The sequence below is a fragment of the Lathyrus oleraceus genome, chromosome 5 (assembly GCF_024323335.1).
Source record: "Lathyrus oleraceus cultivar Zhongwan6 chromosome 5, CAAS_Psat_ZW6_1.0, whole genome shotgun sequence".
Classification (NCBI taxonomy): domain Eukaryota; kingdom Viridiplantae; phylum Streptophyta; class Magnoliopsida; order Fabales; family Fabaceae; genus Lathyrus; species Lathyrus oleraceus.
In genome coordinates, this window is record NC_066583.1 from 251,624,545 (window position 1) to 251,644,735 (window position 20,191).

General features: G+C 42.1%; 1 pseudogene; it reads right to left on the bottom strand.

The window, feature by feature from the left end:
- Positions 1–19,123: 19,123 nt before the first annotated feature.
- On the bottom strand, positions 19,124–19,223 carry LOC127088748 (uncharacterized; annotated as a pseudogene).
- Positions 19,224–20,191: the final 968 nt, after the last annotated feature.

A 20,191-nucleotide genomic window follows, 5' to 3' on the forward strand; every position in this document is an offset into this window, starting at 1 on the left:
ATTCACATTTTGCATTCTCATCAAAACTGGTTGGCCTCTGATCAGGTCTCAAAGGAGCCAAAGTTCTCAATTGTACCAACCCCAAGTCCTTCAGCTTTTTCAACAGGAATGAATAGGTCACAGGTGGCCTATCAAATTGTCGATCATTCATTCTTCACCTGACTTGATACCCGGCCCTCTGCGGTCTTTGCTGAAATGGCTGACGTTGCTGTTGCGGTTGTTGCTGTTGCTGTTGTGCCGGCTGATTATCAGCAGGAATAGTTACCGCAGCGGTGTGCTGAAAGTAACGATCCCTACTTTGTCCTCTTTGGGTATATACAGCACTGGTATCACCCTCTTTCTTCCTCTGACCATTTCCAAAGGGCTTCTTCGACCCAAATGACGAAGCATTACCCCCCTGAATTTTCCCCAACTTCAACCAACTTTCTATTCTTTCACCGGCTACCACAATATCAGCGAAGTTGGTCACCGGGCAACCGACCATCCTTTCACCAAACGCCCCCTGCAGGGTACCCATAAACAAATCTGACATCTCCCTGTCCACCAATGGAGGTTGAACTCTGGCAGCCAACTCCCTCCACCTTTGAGCATACTCTTTAAACCCCTCATTAGGCTTCTGAGACATACCCTGCAGCTGGGTACGACTAGGAGCCATATCAGCGTTGAATTGGTACTGTTTAAAGAAAGCATCACCCAGATCCTGCCAGCTCTTAATATCAGAAGACTTCAGCTTGGTGTACCACTCCAAAGATCCTCCAGACAGACTGTCCTGGAAGAAGTACATCCACAACTTCTGATCCATTGTGTACGCAGAAATCTTGCGGACAAAAGCTTGAAGGTGAGTCTCCGGGCAGGAACTCCCATTGTACTTATCAAATGCGGGCGCCTTGAACTTCTGTGGGATCACAATCCCCTCAACCAGCCCCATATTTGACATATTCACAACCCCTGGAGTGGCATAGCTTTCGAGAGCCCTGATCTTCTCTGCCAACAACTGAATTTCTTTATTTGGTGGCTGGACACCGTATTGACCGAACGGCTCATTATGCATGGAGAATTGATCAGCTTCTCTGTCTTCCTCCCTATCATCCTCAACCCCAAAGAACGGAGGGAACAGACTGTCCTTCATGTTATTACCCATCTGACCGGGCCCACCACCTGTGGCAGCACCAAAACCACCAGCATTGTTATTCACTACACCCACAGTTGTCCTCTTTCCACCGTCCCTAGAACCACCCAGACCATGGTTAGAGACACCATCCAGGTTAATACCACTGTTGGCAGCTGAAGCCCGCTCGAGCTTCTCAACTTTATCAGCCAGCGCTTTCTGCCCTACGGCAAACCCTTGCATGATGTTAATCAACTCATTCATCTTCTCCTTCAGCTCGAGAACATCTGTATTTGGTAGATCCATTAGCCTTGGAGTGTTGCGTCTGGTGAAGTATCTGTGTGGACGTGTTGAGTGCAAAGGTACAACTTTACGAGCACGAGCAATGATTCCTGAAACAATCAAGCACGTTAGAACTGATACCTGCAAAATAGAAAACAAGTTATCATGATTATGCATGAATGCAATGTCTATCCACATGAGGAACACTCTGTCTTTCGATCCTGGCTTCATCGAGACAGATAATAATCCGGCAGCAACATTTCGACATTCATCATTTGATTTCATCATACAGATCAGAGATATATGATTGTCATACGGTGAACTGACTTTATGTGTTTTTTTTGCTTTGGAAAGCAAATGTCGCGGATAGCAAGAGTCGCCACCGACTTTTCTTTTATCCAATAAGGAAAGGTGGAAAAGAACAGGAAAGACCTTAATTAGATTTTGGGTTCGGGAGGTACATTATACAAGGGGAAGGTGTTAGCACCCTTTGTATCCATGGTTATCCATGGGCTCTTAATTGCTGGATCACTTATGTTTGTCTGAAAAAGTGTTTGTGAATTGCTTAAAAATGTTTTTGAAAGGAGAGTTGAACTTTGTAATGATTCTTGTGCGAATGTATACAAAGTATTTATCTCGTTTAATTTTGAAAGCGGTTTAGAAAATATAACTTGGCAATGATTCTAGTACGAATGTATACCAAGTGGTGATTTTCTAGTAGATGTTTTGCAAAGCGGGAAAAATGTTTTAGGTTGTGAGTCAGCAATTAAGAGTTATACCTACCCAAGGTCTTTATGGGCATTTCCTATCCTTATGAGGGTAAAACTGTCCTTACTATTGAGAAGTAAGTAGTTTTATCCTTTGGATGTAAAAGGGTCATTGTAGGGTCATCGATTGGTCATTGAAGGCAACATTTGTAAGGATACCTTAGCATTCGAAGGGACGATCATCATTTAACCGTAGGCTACACCGAAGGGTCATTGAGGGACGAAATCATATATTCGAAGGCGACATCCGAGGGACTATGATTTATTTTATAGGGACATGATGATTTAACCGAAGGGTCTTTGCTAAGTGTATCCCCACGTTCGCGGGACATGACCATAAGACCGTAATATCGTAAGGCAACAGAGAGAGGTCCAAGATCACATATTCAAAGGCAATGTTTTTACAATTAATTAGATAGCCGTAATCAATTAGGTAGTTAGGGTGAATTTCCACATTAAAATCGATTAAATAATTAGGATGAATCTTTACATTAAAATCAATTAAGCAATTAAGATGAATCTCCACAAGGGTATCCCACAAATAAAGTGGAATACCTAGCAAGCTACTTGTTCCTGGGAATATGTGAACCCTTGCAACATTCAGCACACAGGTCAGGATACCAAATCAGGGTGCAATCGAGAACTACACCGTAAAAGAAACACAGCAGTAGGAATGTCAGGAAAAATAACACATGATTAAAATAGAACAGATCAGATAAGCATAGAACAGAACAACCAAAATATTAGCGACTGTCACGTTCGCCTCTGCCTCGCCTAGCGAAGGCCTAGCGAATACTCGCTACATGCTCGCTTAGCGATGTGCTAGCGAGCGGCTGCGGGTTTTGAATTTCAGAACAGTACGATCTCAGCATGCTGCACGCTCTATGGCATCCAATACAGAAATTACATGGTTCAGCATTCACGATATTCAGGCACACTTAAATTCCCATGCAAAACCTCAATTATGTTTATGAATTCAATTATAATATCACATGCAAATTAAGAACATAAAGCGGTAATAGTTATGCAAACCTGTTTGCAATCGAATTGCAACCTTCAATTGGCAAGTCGGATTGAGTTGGGCGGAGGTAACTTTGATGCAGATGAGTTTCCTTCAGGGTTTCCTTTAGGGTTGCTCTGAATTCTCTGGGTTAGCCTCTAGGGTTTGCTGTGCCTTCTCTCTATCTCCCGTCTTCGTTTTTTTTCCGTTTTTTTTTTGAGTGAAGTGGTGGTATTTATAATGCTCTTTTTGTGACCTAATGGGCTCAGAATGAAGCCCAGAATTTTCTGATATTCGCAAGCTTCGCTAGGCGAGTGGCGTAGCGAAGGATTCGCTAGGCGAAGGAATTGCTCGCCTAGCGAGCAAGCCAGTTTGGGCCATTTTCTGGATTTGGCCCTCTGTGAGCTGGGTCTTGGTTCCTTTAAGATCAATGCCTTGAAGAATGAGTTGGAGTGCCTTGAAAAATGCCTGGTAATATTAACGGGCAAATTTTGGGGTATGACAGCTGCCCCTGTTTAATGTTCTTGAACCGAGAGAGTTAGAATGGTATGTACGCCATTCGTGGTCTGGAGGTGGAAGAATATTAAACACTAGAATGCCCCAAAATTTTGCATTTGTTAATCAGAAGTTATTCCTGATGGAGATGGGCTTAAAGATGCCATCCAGGAAGTTTGATGATCAGAGCTTCAGAGTGCATCGTACATTAGACGATATCTGAAGACATGGGTGTCATACCGGGTCATACGCTAGACCGTATAGTGAGTCATCCATTAGGCTGTCGACTCCGCTGGGGAGCCAGAGTGTGTCATACGCTGCTGGGGATAAGGGATCAGAATGGATCATACGCTAGACCGTATCTGAATAGCAGAGTGAGTCGTTCACTAGGCAGATGACTTCGCTGGGGAGGAATGATCAGAATGGATCGTACACTAGATCGTATCTGAGTTGCAGAATGAGCCGTCCATCAGGCTATACCTGAGAATGAAAGGGGAGTCGTACGCTAGACCACGTTTCAGAATGTACCGCACGCTAGGTAGTATCTGAGGAATAAAGATCAGAAGGGATCATACGCTAGATCGTCTCTGAGGGGATGAACATCCAAATGGGTTGTACGCTAGACCGTTTTGGAACAGTTGGAGGAACCATACGTTAGGCTGAATCAGAATGAACCGTACGTTAGGCTATGTCTGACAATATTTGTATACGTTGTATTTGCAATAAACGTCTGGGATGGGTTTAAAGATGCCACGCCATTAGGAGGATATCAGAATGCTTGTCATAATGAATATTCATATGGATTATATCTGAGATGTACTTGAATCCTGAATGTAATTGATAAAGATGTCCGTCTGAATGGACCTTTGTTTTGACTGTATCAGGAGGATGATTGTCCTGAAAAATAAAGTTAGCTTCATGCTATGTCATGATGCATGAGATGTTTTATGCTTTCGGAAATAAATGAGAATGTTGTATGCATGCGTATGCTGCGAAATGATGTAATGAATGAATTATGCGTCTGAAAAGCTCTTCCGGGGAAAATAAATCCCAATATTCCGGTCGGAGATACTTGTATTGATGACCCTTTCTTAGCTGGGGATACTCGATTTCTGTCTGACGGTGGAAACACTCAACAGAGCCCGGCTGGGGATAGAAGAGATGACTAGTCTGTCTGGTGATGCCGACCTCTTCTGGGAAATAGCTGGTTTTTGTTGGGGGAATAGAATTAGCAACCGGACTCATTGGAACGCCTGGTTAGACCTTCTCCTTGATCCTGAAGTCTTTTCGTAATTGTTATTTCCGTTTTATGCATGTATTTTCGATAAACATCAATCATATTCAAATGCATATACTAATTCGAATTAAATCAATGGACGTTTATGCAAACAAAACGGAGAAAGTAAAACAAAAGCATCTTTTTGGAAATAAAATTGTATTGATTTTGAAAGAGGGCCTATAAACAGGCAATTCATGCACAAGGAGACAGAAATCCTAGTAAGAGGAAATCGTCAAGAAAACAAAGAGAAAGCTATGCAGAAAAAGTCCTATTGATTTTAATTCCACTCTTGTCATTATGTCTTCAAGCCTCTCATCTCCTGCGGTCGGATAAAAGTGATCAGCTTGTTCAATCCTTGGAACTTGGGTGAAACTGACTGAGAACGGGACATAGTCATACGCTTTAATCCCTAATTTTTGCCCGGACCGCCTTTTCAGGTTTTCAGTCTGCCAGGATACCCTTTTTTGCCCAAGCCGCCTTTTCAGGTTTTCGGCTTGCCGGGTGTATGTTTTTATACGTTTATCCCTAATTTTTGCCCGAACCCTTTTGGTTCGCGGGGATTCCCTTACTTTTGCCTAGATACGTCGACCTAGCGGGTCTCTTTTATGCGTAGTATTTTTTAACTATGTCCGCGTTCACAGGATGCGGGAAATCTTCGCCATCCATTGTAGCAAGCATCATGGCTCCACCAGAGAATACCTTCTTAACTATAAATGGCCCCTCGTATGTGGGAGTCCATTTGCCTCTGGGATCACCTTGTGGTAGAATGATACGCTTGATCACCAAGTCGCCAATTTGATACACCTGTTTCTTGACTCTTTTGTTAAATGCCTGGGTCATGCGCTTCTGATATATCTGCCCATGACAAACAGCCGCAAGTCTCTTCTCATCAATCAAATTTATCTGATCGAGTCGAGTCTGAATCCACTCATCTTCCTCTAAGCCCGCCTCTCTCATGATTCTTAGAGAGGGAATCTGAACTTCAACTGGTAACACGGCTTCCATTCCGTAGACTAAAGAGAACGGAGTTGCCCCTGTCGAAGTGCGCACTGACGTGCGATAACCATGGAGAGCAAATGGTAACATCTCATGCCAGTCTTTATACGTTACTGTCATCTTTTGTATGATCTTTTTGATATTCTTATTAGCAGCCTCCACGGCGCCATTCATCTTTGGCCGGTACGGAGAAGAGTTATGGTGTTTTATTTTGAACTGCGTGCAGAGTTCAGTAATCATCTTGTTGTTCAAATTAGTACCATTGTCAGTGATAATTCTTTCAGGGATGCCATACCGACAAATGAGACTATTCTTGATGAACCGTGCCACCATATTCTCGGCGACGAGGATTCTGACTCTGTCGTCCCTTTGATCCCTTACAAGGATTTGTCTTCTCTTCTCATCCTCAATGACCTTCGAAGCTCTGGCCAACTTCTCCTTGGTGATGTCGTGCTCCTTTGTAGACGACTCCAACGCTTGGCTGACCTTCCGGTAATAGGCAGTGTCTATCTCAAAGCGCTTTACTTCCAGGGCATGTTTCTTATCCTGATCTTCCATTCTCCCTCTGATCTCCTGATTAGCCATCTGAATCCGAGCAACACTCATCTCTAATTCAGTCTTCTCCGCTTGCAACTGATCTCTTGCTTTCTTCATCTCGAGGAATTCTTCCATACTGACAGAAGAACGTGGCCCCTCAATCAAAGGACACCAAGGGTCACCTCCTGGAAATGGTAGATATGTGAGCTCAATCCTTTTCTGTCATTGATGGATGCCCCTTCAGGGTATTCCTGAGTTTCTAAATATCTTTTTACTTCGTGGAACCAAGGTTTCTCCTCTACTCCCTCAGTATTAAGTTCATAACAATATGCTGGTTCATCTAATCGTTTGATGGTGATCATGGGAGCTTCGTCATCCCATCTGACTCTGAACATAGATGACATGGTAGCTAATGCGTCTGCCAACTGGTTCTCTTCTCGTGGAATATGTTTGAATGTAATCCCTTTGAAGTATGGGATTAACGTTAACACCCGCTCTCGATAAGGGATGAGATTCGGATGTTTAGTGTCCCATTCTCCTTTGATCTGACTGATTACTAATGCTGAGTCTCCGTACACACTCAAAAACTTGATTCTTAGGTCTATAGCAGCTCTGAGTCCCAAAATACATGCTTCATACTCAGCCATATTGTTGGTACAATCGAAACATAGTCTAGCAGTGAAAGGCGTGTGGCAACCCTTGGGGGAAATGATTACAACACCAACACCATTGCCCAATGCATTAGAAGATCCATCGAAAACCATAGTCCATCGGGATCCCGGTTCGGGTCCTTCATCCGGTCCAGGTTCTTCATAATCAGTGACAAGCATGACATCCTCATCTGGGAACTCAAAATTCATAGATTGGTAATCATCCACCGCTTGATGCGCCAAATGATCAGCTAGCACGCTTCCTTTGATTGCTTTTTGAGTAGTGTATTGGATATCATACTCTGTTAAAATCATCTGCCATCTTGCTATTCTTCCGGAGAGAGCAGGTTTCTCAAATACCTATTTGATAGGATCCATCTTAGAAATCAATAAAGTGGTGTGATTCAACATATACTGTCTTAGTCGGCGAGCAGCCCAGGCCAAAGCGCAGCAAATCTTCTCGAGCAGTGAGTATCTTGTTTCACAGTCGGTAAACTTTTTGCTAAGGTAGTATATGGCATGCTCTTTTCGACCAGACTCGTCATGTTGCCCCAACACACACCCCATTGAATTTTCTAACACGGTCAAATACATGATTAGAGGTCTTCCTTCAACTGGTGGTATCAGAATTGGGGATTCCTGGAGATACTTCTTGATTTTATCAAAAGCTTCTTGACATTCATCATTCCATATCATCTCTTGATTTTTCCTCAGTAATTTGAAGATGGGTTTGTAGGTAGCAGTCAAATGGGAGATAAATCGGGCAATGTAATTCAAACGTCCCAAGAAACCTCTGACTTCTTTATCTGTACGAGGAACTGGCATTTCTTGAATAGCTCTCACCTTAGCCGGGTCAACCTCAATTCCTTTACCACTGACAATAAAGCCCAAGAGTTTACCGGATCTTACTCCAAAGGTGCACTTGTTCGGGTTCAATCTCAGCTTGTATTTCTTCAACCTCTCAAACAATTTGTACAAATGGTCGAGATGTTCTTCTTCAGTATGAGATCTGGCTATCATGTCATCCACATATACTTCTATTTCATGATGAATCATATCATGGAACAAAACCACCATAGCACGTTGGTAAGTTGCCCCGGCGTTCTTTAAACCGAATGGCATTACTTTATAACAGAAAGTGCCCCATTGCGTCACAAACGTAGTTTTCTCCATGTCTTCAGGTGCCATCTTAATCTGGTTATAACCCGAGAATCCATCCATGAAGGAGAATACTTTATGTTGAGCGGTGTTGTCTACCAGAACATCAATGTGCGGGAGTGGAAAGTCGTCTGTGGGACTCACTTTATTCAAATCTCTGTAATCTACACACATTCGCACCTTGCCATCCTTCTTTGGCACTGGTACCACATTAGCAACCCATTGAGGATAAGAAGTAACAGCCAGAAAACCTGCATCAAATTGTTTCATAACCTCGACTTTGATTTTCTCAGACATTTCAGGACGCATGCGACGAACCTTTTGCTTAACAGGACGACAATCTTCCTTCATTGGCAGACGATGCACTACTATATCAGTATCCAGTCCTGGCATGTCTTCATAAGACCAAGCGAAAATATCTACATAGTCATGTAACATCTGAATCAATCTTCCTTTGACACTGTTCTCCAAGCCTGCTCCTATTTTGACTTCTTTCTTGTCTACCTCGGTACCCAGATTTACAATTTCAATTGATTCCTCATGCGGCTGTATAGTCTTTTCTTCTTGCAGTAATAGTCTGGCAAGTTCTCCAGGGACTTCACAATCCACCTCACTTCCATCCTCGGCTTGGTAGATCGGATTTTCAAAGTCATAATGAACAGTAGTAGAACTATTATCCACAGGATCCAGAGTGGGTATGGATCTGCAATTTGTTACGTGAGTGTGTGTAAGAAAACATAGCTTGTTTGGAAGGTGACAGGAAAGATAAAGAGCGCAATATTTGAATGCAAAAAGTCCATTGATTTATCGAATGTAAATATGCTTATGAAATGACAAACCCTTAACAAATTAGCTATTGTGCCCCGGGCATAGACACAATGCTTTAAGAAGTTCAATTGTAAACATAAAAAAATTTACAACACTAAAATAGACAATAACAATTACTCCTGACTAAAGGAAATCGGGATAGTGTCTTCAGCCTTCCAATTATTGAATCCGTCACCAATTGTTGGGAAGATCCAGCTATCCAGGTCGCAATCGCTGTCAGCATCTTCTACAACATTGATCTGATTCTTGACTATCTTCTCAGAGTTAAATCCCAGGCCGAATCTATCAGACTTGTATGGTACATCGATCAGTTGACCCCAGCCAGTACGACCACCTTGTTCAACCACGGCTTGAGCATCCTTCAGAGAAATCATAGCAGGAGGAGCACGAATAACCTTGGGCACACAGGAAGTTGGCTTAAGGACAGGACTAGGCGGAGGAACTACTTCAAATGACTGAGAAGGAGTCTCAACGAATTCACCATCCATCTCGACGTATCTGAAGGTATGCACACTACTGACAATATACTCTTCTTCCCCACACACAGTGACGATCTTACCTTCTATTGGATACCTCAGCTTTTGATGGAGGGACGAAGCTACAACACTTGCCCCATGAATCCAAGAGCGTCCCAGCAAGCAGGAATAGGCAGGACGAATGTTCATTACATGAAAGATAGTGTTGAAGATTTGAGGTCCTATCCTGATAGGGAGGACCACTTCGCCATAGACAACGCTCTTTGCACCATCGTAAGCACGCACCACAGCGTCACTAGGTTTCAGTTCAATGCCTTTACAGTCCAGTTTATCGAACACAACTTTCGGTAGCACATTCAAAGAAGAGCCATTATCGATCAGCACATGAGACAAGGTGATTCCTTTACACTCAATGGAGATATGCAGAGCTTTATTGTGATTCTTTCCTGCTGGTGTCAGGTCAGCATCGGAAAAGCCTAGGCCATTGTCGACTGCCAGGTGAGCAACATAATTTTCGAACTGATCGACAGATGTTTCCTGAGGTACATGAGCAGTCTTCAAGAATTTTATCAAGGCATTGGCGTGAGATTCAGAAGATAACAACAAGGATAACATCGAGATCTTAGACGGGGTATGCCCCAACTGTTCTACCACATCAAAATCACTCTTGCGGATGATTTTCAGCACTTCTTCCATTTCTTGTTTGGCAACATCTTCGGTAGTAACTTCGACCGGTGTCTCTGACTGAGAAGGGTTGACTGGTCCCTTTCCTCGAGTTTCAGGGGCGGGAGGTGAGATTTCTGGAGAGAAGATCCTTCCACTTCGAGTAATTTTACTAGTCCCAACAATGCTATCAGAATGATCAACTTGCTTTACGCCATGGATGTAAACATCACCTCCATAATTCCACGGAATGGCTTTGCTTGAGGAATATGGTACTGGGCCAGGTGCAGTAATAATCAGGGGGGCTACCTTGGGCTCAGCAGTAATCTTCACAGGCACCCTAGTAGCGGTAATCTTCACTGGAACTTTGGACCTAGCGATCACAGATATTTCTTCAATAGAGCTTTCCACCTTAGGAATCTTTTCAAAGAGAATTGTACGTTCGTCCATCAGCCGTTGAATACCATTTCTCAACTTCAAACAATCATTGGGTCGGAGTATACAGAGATCGCAATTTTCAGCACAACCTGGAAATAAACCAGTTTGCAATAAATTCTTCTTGATGGTCAGGAGAGGAGATGCTAAGTCAGCTACATTAGAAATGTGAGAATTGTCATCCACAGCATTAACAGTCTTGTCATGGTTAGGCATAGGTCCAGTGATGACATTAGGAGTCTCTAGGGGATCAAATTCAATTTCTCCAGCCTCGATCATATCCTGAATCTTATTCTTCAACAACCAACAATCGTTTGTATCATGCCCGGGGCTATCGGAGTGATATGCACACCTGGCATTGGGATTATAACGAGGAGAAGTAGTGTTGGGATTCGTAGGAGGATCTCTGAGGGTAATCAACTTTGCTTTTAGCATACCCTGCAGTGCCTGTGCTAAAGTCATATTGATCTTGGTAAACTGCCTTCTTGGTCTGTCTTGTCTGTGCTGAAAGTTTTGAGATGGCGGTGCTGCAATCGTAACTGCTCCAATGGTATGGTCACGATTCTTCTTGCTACGACCCCTTTGACTGTACACAGCATTTGATTCGTTCCTAGCCTGATAGGACCTTTTGGTGCTTGCAGAGGTAGCCGTATGTATCTTTCCACTTCGAATACCACTTTCAACACGTTCACCTGTCAATATAAGTTCAGTGAAACCCGATGAAGAACTTCCCAGTAGATGGCTGTAGAATGGGCCAGTCAGTGTACTCATGAACATGTCCACTAATTCTCGATCAGTCATAGGGGGTTTGACTCTGCCAGCCAAATCTCTCCATTTTTGAGCATATTCTTTGAAACTTTCTTTAGATCCCATAGTCATATTCTGCAACTGTAGCCGAGTAGGCGCCAATTCGGAATTATACTGGTAGTGCTTGTAGAAATCTGTTGCTAAATCAGTCCAGGTGCGGATGTTAGAGCTCTCGAGCTGATAGTACCACTCTAACTGTGTGCCAGACAGACTCTCTTGGAAGAAATGGATCCATAGCTTCCTATCAGTGGTATGCGGCTGAATCTTTCTCACGTAAGCTTTCAGATGCATCTGAGGACAAGACGCACCATCATACTTAGTGAAAGTGGGGATCTTGAATTTGCGAGGAATGGTCACATTGGAGACCAGACCCAAACTTTCGAAATCCAGACCGGGTGCCTTCTGACCCTCCATAGCTAGCATACGTTCTTCCAGCAACTTGTATTTGCCATCTTTTGGAGAGTACTGTTCATTCTCGTAATCTTCATCGTCGTCCTCAGGGTTGAAGGGACCAACATTCTCCTCTTCTGAATCATTCTCTGTCTCATCTTCTTTGTCCTTCGGAATTCCAATCTTGACTCCTGCTGTCTGTCCTTTAAGCCTTCTTCCTGGGTTGATGTAACTCACAGGATTCTTGTCTTTCTTCTGCTCGAGCAAGAGAGCCTTCAACTCCTCCTGTCCCTTGGATAAGCTCAGGATCATCTCCTGGAATTGAGCATTTTGAGCCTGGAGATCTTTGATAGTTTGTTCGAGGGCCATTTTTATGTTTGCAATGGAAGACCATGAGAACATTGATCTTTTAGAATACCTGTTATGCAATGTTATGTTATGCTATGCAATGTATGAAATGTTTTCAAGGACTTTTGGAATTTAACTTTGCGTAAACCATCAAAAGGAGAGAAACTTTTATTAATAATTTCTTTAATCAATTTTCATTACAAAAAGAATAATAAAAATACAATGAAAGCTCAAGTCTCCCAGGGGCGGCTTCTTTTTGGGCGAAGATATGCATTGAGTCTTCGTTCCTCATTAAGCTGGCGGGTAAGTTCTAACACTTTCTTCCTTTCAGCACAAAACTGGGCTTCGAAGGTATCCCTTTCCTCTCTCAACTGGATCCAGGACCTCTTCAATTCTTCAACATCAGTAGGCATATCTGGATAAGAGATGATCTGAGGAGTACCTCCTTCAACTTCTGGTTCGACAATCTGAGGTCCGATTGCAAGATATGGCATGACAAGTTCACGAGCTCTGACGCGTACCCATCTGAGATAAGGTTCCATAGGAATAGAGTTTTTCTGTCCTAAAGTACTTCTTTTCACCATGCCCCAAGCTCGTACAAACCTTTGGTGGAGACCTTGGGAATCGTTGTCATAGTCAAACACAGTGCCTTGGATAATTATCTCATGTGGGCCCTCTCTTCGAGCACAACCAAACTGACGTAGAGCTAAGGTCGGGTTATAAGTAATACCTCCTCTTATCCCCAGGAGTGGTACGTTAGGGAATTCACCACAACGGTCAATGAGGATAACATCTTCTTTGAGATGAGGACACCAACGGATGTCTGAATGGGAGAGCGACATTATCCTTTGAGACCATTTCAGATTCTGCTCGTTCTTCAAGACTGACTGAGGAAGGTGCGAAATAAACCACCTAGACAATAAAGGTACGCAACACATGAGGGTCCCTTGCCTCTTCATAGTACGGGTGTGGAGGGAATGCAAAATGTCTCCAAGCAAGGTAGGCACAGGGTTATGAGTGAGAAATATCTTAATAGCATTCATGTCTATGAATTGGTCTGGGTTAGGGAATAACGCCAAACCATAGATTAGTAATGCTAGGACATCTTCGAAAGCATGGACATCCATAACTTTTAAGAATTCTCGGCCTTATTTATCAGAAATTTGGCAAGTAAACCCTTAACTCCACTTCTTGTTACCCAATTGGTTTCAATGTCGGACTTCGTCATGTGTAAAGCCGCGACAACTTCTTCAGACTTCGGAATCTTTTCTAAACCACTGAAAGGTGTTTGATCAAGTATAGGTATCCCAAGCAGCCTGGAGAACTCTTCTAATGTGGGTACCAACTGATAATCTGGGAAAGTGAAGCAATGATGTTTGGGATCGAAGAACTGGAATAGCACTCTCATCATATCTTCCTTGAAACCAGTGGTAACCAAATTGAGGAGAGAACCATGTTTCTTGATGAACTGAGCCTGATCGGGAAGTTCTGACACTAAATCCTTGAGTTGAGGAGAGATCCCTACGAAATTAATCCGGATAGTCTTCCTGGAAGCCATAGCCCTGTTACAGAGCAAAGCTAAATCCCTAAGTCCTTGAAATGGTTAGTACAATGCCATGATGTTATGATGTTATGATGTTATGATGTTATGATGTTAAGTGAATAACAAGCACAAGCAAGTCACACAACAATCATTCCTAAGTTTTAAGGCTTGCATGAGTTCCAGAGGTAAGTACCCTCCCCACTGAAGTTTGGTTGGTTCAACCTGTCCTAGAATAGTAACCGGGTTCTAGAAGGATCTCCAATCATTGACCTTCCTTTAAGTCCACTTCAGTGCAACACCAAGTGGTTGACCGAAGCTTCCCTAAAGTCCAATCTTAAAGAGTGTAGCATCGAGTCTCAACCAACCCCAGTCGGAACCGAAGTCAGTTATCTCACTACTTTCTAATGGCTAGGGTGAGTCAATTAGGGTTCTAAAGGTCTGGTTAATGCTTTGATGACACCACGCAGACGCCAAATGTTTCCTCAAGTAAACATGAGGAACATCAGGACATCCAAAGTGTCACATTAACCGTAGCCATCATTTTAACCATTCCAGTATACGCCGGATAGTCGCGATGATCTATTGCTACTTACCTAGGGTACACTAGATCCGGGTGTAGGATCTTTCACTCAAGCATCAAATACCCAAGCAATCCCTTAAAAGTAAATAAGACAATTTGAATAAGTGATCTTGTTTTTAAGGTAACCTCTCTTTTTAGTATCCCCAGCAGAGTCGCCAGTTCTGTCATACGGTGAACTGACTTTATGTGTTTTTTTTGCTTTGGAAAGCAAATGTCGCGGATAGCAAGAGTCGCCACCGACTTTTCTTTTATCCAATAAGGAAAGGTGGAAAAGAACAAGAAAGACCTTAATTAGATTTTGGGTTCGGGAGGTACATTATACAAGGGGAAGGTGTTAGCACCCTTTGTATCCATGGTTATCCATGGGCTCTTAATTGCTGGATCACTTATGTTTGTCTGAAAAAGTGTTTGTGAATTGCTTAAAAATGTTTTTGAAAGGAGAGTTGAACTTTGTAATGATTCTTGTGCGAATGTATACAAAGTATTTATCTCGTTTAATTTTGAAAGCGGTTTAGAAAATATAATTGATTCTAGTACGAATGTATACCAAGTGGTGATTTTCTAGTAGATGTTTTGCAAAGTGTGAAAAATGTTTTAGGTTGTGAGTCAGCAATTAAGAGTTATACCTACCCAAGGTCTTTATGGGCATTTCCTATCCTTATGAGGGTAAAACTGTCCTTACTATTGAGAAGTAAGTAGTTTTATCCTTTGGATGTAAAAGGGTCATTGTAGGGTCATCGATTGGTCATTGAAGGCAACATTTGTAAGGATACCTTAGCATTCGAAGGGACGATCATCATTTAACTGTAGGCTACACCGAAGGGTCATTGAGGGACGAAATCATATATTCGAAGGCGACATCCGAGGGACTATGATTTATTTTATAGGGACATGATGATTTAACCGAAGGGTCTTTGCTAAGTGTATCCCCACGTTCGCGGGACATGACCATAAGACCGTAATATCGTAAGGCAACAGAGAGAGGTCCAAGATCACATATTCAAAGGCAATGTTTTTACAATTAATTAGATAGCCGTAATCAATTAGGTAGTTAGGGTGAATTTCCACATTAAAATCGATTAAATAATTAGGATGAATCTTTACATTAAAATCAATTAAGCAATTAAGATGAATCTCCACAAGGGTATCCCACAAATAAAGTGGAATACCTAGCAAGCTACTTGTTCCTGGGAATATGTGAACCCTTGCAACATTCAGCACACAGGTCAGGATACCAAATCAGGGTGCAATCGAGAACTACACCGTAAAAGAAACACAGCAGTAGGAATGTCAGGAAAAATAACGCATGATTAAAATAGAACATATCAGATAAGCATAGAACAGAACAACCAAAATATTAGCGACTGTCACGTTCGCCTCTGCCTCGCCTAGCGAAGGCCTAGCGAATACTCGCTACATGCTCGCTTAGCGATGTGCTAGCGAGCGGCTGCGGGTTTTGAATTTCAGAACAGTACGATCTCAGCATGCTGCACGCCCAATGGCATCCAATACAGAAATTACATGGTTCAACATTCACGATATTCAGGCACACTTAAATTCCCATGCAAAACCTCAATTATGTTTATGAATTCAATTATAATATCACATGCAAATTAAGAACATAAAGCGGTAATAGTTATGCAAACCTGTTTGCAATCGAATTGCAACCTTCAATTGGCAAGTCGGATTGAGTTGGGCGGAGGTAACTTTGATGCAGATGAGTTTCCTTCAGGGTTTCCTTTAGGGTTGCTCTGAATTCTCTGGGTTAGCCTCCAGGGTTTGCTGTGCCTTCTCTCTATCTCCCGTCTTCGTTTTTTTTCCGTTTTTTTTTTAGTGAAGTGGTGGTATTTATAATGCTCTTTTTGTGACCTAATGGGCTCAGAATGAAGCCTAGAATTTTCAGATATTCGCAAGCTTCGCTAGGCGAGTGGCGTAGCGAAGGATTCGCTAGGCGAAGGAATTGCTCGCCTAGCGAGCAAGCCAGTTTGGGCCATTTTCTGGATTTGGCCCTCTGTGAGCTGGGTCTTGGTTCCTTTAAGATCAATGCCTTGAAGAATGAGTTGGAGTGCCTTGAAAAATGCCTGGTAATATTAACGTGCAAATTTTGGGGTATGACAGCTGCCCCTGTTTAATGTTCTTGAACCGAGAGAGTTAGAATGGTATGTACGCCATTCGTGGTCTGGAGGTGGAAGAATATTAAACACTAGAATGCCCCAAAAATTTGCATTTGTTAATCAGAAGTTATTCCTGATGGAGATGGGCTTAAAGATGCCATCCAGGAAGTTTGATGATGAGAGCTTCAGAGTGCATCGTACATTAGACGATATCTGAAGACATGGGTGTCATACCGGGTCATACGCTAGACCGTATAGTGAGTTGATAACACGAAATTATATCATATTTTAGGACTTAATTCCATTAAATTCTATGACTATTTATTTCAGTTCACTTCATTTTATAAGATATTACGTGGTATTTTCTTCCTATTTGTCTCAGGTGGTTTATTTTGAAGCACAAGTAAAAATGGAAGAAAAGGAGGTGCAAAAAGGAGAGAAAAAGAACCAAATGCCAAAGCCCAGCCCAAAGCGCAAGACACAAATGTTGTGCCTGTGACGGACGTCACAGAGGGCGTGACGAGCGTCACGCAAAACAGCCTTGTGACGGACGTCACACATGGTGTGACGAACGTCACACCATTCCCCTACTTTTTGGGCGCAAGTAACGCCTCAGAGACTTGAAGAGACGTTGAGGAGTGTTGGGCCCTATATCCACGCCATGCAATTAGCCACGTTGAAGACCTTTTGGCAGCAGGCAGTTACTTAATGACACCAATATAAATAGCCACTTTTAAAACCTAAAGTGGTTCCGAGGCTTTTCCAATTTTTTTTCCTTTGCCGTTTTTCGCTTTTGCAATTTTCTTTTCCAGCAACTTAGGCATTGTTTCTTTATTTATTTATTTTTTACAAGTTCTACACTATTTCCCTTGCAATTTACATTTTCCTTTTTAGCATTTAGTTAATTCTTTTCGCACAATAGTTTCTACACCGGAAACTATTGTGTAACTTTTTACCGGATCTAACCTTACGTTAGAATCTAGTTTTTATTTCCTTGGTTTAATTTATTGTTTAGTTGAAGAATCCAAGAACAAATCCTACCGGCTTGTGGTGGAGTGTTCAAGACTATTGTTTAACGCATTCAGGTTCTTTAATTATTATTTAATGCTTTGTTTTATTATTTGTTTATATTATCTGCCTGGGATGAGTCTGTTTATGCATGATATGTATTTTTGTTTGTTTAGCATGTCTGGCTAATTCGCCTAGATATCGGTATGTAAAGTAAGCGGAATAAGGGATCAAGACTAAGTCGGTCTAATTAAACTTAAAATTAAAATCAATCTTTTTACGGTCTCAATTTACAGGTTTAATAACAAGATTTTTTACAAAAGTAAAAGACATAAAGAAGTTAAAATCAATAGAGCGAGAGTTTGAGGTTTTAACTGGACAGTGTAAATTAGGCATTAACTCTAGATCAGGGCGAGAGCAAGTTTTAGAGTTAATTAAATTCTGACCTTTTCCAAAAAGTATTTTTAAAGATTGAATGTGAGGACGAGAGTTAAGCATTCGGATTTAATTGTATAACCTAAGTCAACAGAGCGAGAGTTTGAGATAAGGGTGTTTAAAACGGTCAGTGTTTTCTTAAAAGGAGTTTCTGCAACTTTATTGCTTTCAAAAAATGGTTTTTGACTTAATTATAAGTGACAGCTACATTAACATAGAATCATGGTTTATTCAACAGAGCGAGAGTTTGAGATAAAACCTTTAATCAATAAAGTTAACTGAAACGATTTATTTTAAAACCAAGAAACCGACAAAGAATTGATTCCCTAATTACGACGAACTACATACCGATATCCGCTTTATTAATATTTAATCTAGATCTTATTTTAGTTTTAGCTTTTCCCCCAAACAATCAACCATTATCCACCTTAGCTTTACGAAGTAACCTTAGATAACGGTATATCGATTCATAAGTCCCTGTGGGATCGATATCTTTTAAAACTACGCGATAGAACTGTGCACTTGCAGTTTGTACCCCATTCTCGACTCACACAGTCGAGCGATCAAGTTTTTGGCGCCGTTGCCATGGACTTTTATTTAATCGATATCGTAACTCTTCCGTTACACTGTAGAGACTAAGGTTTCTTTTTCTTCTATTCTTTCTTTCGTTGATTTGTATGCCACGCACTTGCTCACAAGGCGAACCGCTCTATTTACGAATCAACGATATCGAACTATATCTCCGAGTCTTACGACGAATTCGGGAATATCGTACTGCAAACAATCTCCCTCCTGTAGAACTTCCTGATTTCAAAAACCTTTTTCCTTCGATAACCGAGATGGCAGAACCAGCTCGTGCTCTTAGAGATTACGCCGCTCCATCGCAAGATGAGCCGCATTCAAGTATTGCTCCGCCCGCAATCGAAGCAAACAACTTCGAACTTAAACCTTCGCTGTTGCAGGCTGTGCAACAGAACCAATTCTCTGGAAATCCTACCGAGGATCCAAACCTTCATTTATCCGTATTTGTCCAATACGCTGATACTGTTAAAGCTAATGGTGTCACTTCAGAGGCAATTCGACTTCGTCTTTTTCCTTTCTCATTGAGAGATAGCGCTAGAAGATGGCTTCAATCTCTCCCTTCCAACTCAGTCACCACATGGAACGAGTTGAAGAAAGTTTTTCTTGCCCGATACTTTCCGCCAAGCAAAACAGCTATGTTAAGAGCCCAGATAAACGGATTTAAACAGAAAGACAACGAGTCTCTTTTTGAAGCATGGGAAAGATACAAAGACATGATGAGACTTTGCCCACACCATGGTTTGGAAGACTGGTTAGTAATTCACACATTTTATAATGGTCTCCTATACAACACAAGGTTAACAATAGACGCCGCTGCAGGTGGTGCATTAATGAACAAACCTTATGCTGATGCTTACCAGCTTATCGAAAGCATGGCCCAAAACCACTATCAGTGGGGAACCGAACGAACAACGGTGGAAAAACCTCAAACGAAAACTGGCATGTACGAGATAAGTAACCTTGATCACGTTAACGCAAAAGTGGATGCTTTGGTCCAGAAAATTGAAAGTTTAAATGTATCACCTCCAGCCGCCGTGGTTGCTATAACTCAGAATTGCGAGGTCTGTGGAATCCAAGGTCACACTCCTACGGACTGTCAACTCTTGACAGGAATCCAAGCAGAGCAAGTAAACTATGCTCAAGGAAGCCCCTACTCGAATACCTATAACTCAAATTGGAAGAACCATCCAAACTTTTCATATAAGAGTAATAACGCTTTGTACGCACCTGGACAGTCTCCAAATCAAGCCCCAGCTATACCTCCGGGATATCAGAAACCGAACCCATCCATGCCTAACAATAACGCCCCTAGGAAATCCAACTTGGAAATCATGATGGAAAACTTTATAGCTTCCCAACAACAAACCAACAAAGATTTCTTAAACCAGAATGTACACACTGGCGAACAACTTAAACAACTAGCAAGCAAAGTAGATGCCTTGGCTACCCATAACAAAATGCTGGAAACACAAATATCACAAGTAGCTCAACAACAAGCACCTACTGCTGCCCCAACTGGTACATTCCCTGGACAGCCCCAACCTAACCCGAGAAGCCACGCTCATGCAATTATATTAAGAAGTGGAACGGAAGTGGAAGGACCGTCTGATCCAAGGATAGAAAACCAAAACCCTAAGAAATCAACTGAGGAAAGTGAACCTAAGGAAAAGGAAGAGAGTAATAAGGAAACCCTAGAAAAGAAGGAACCTT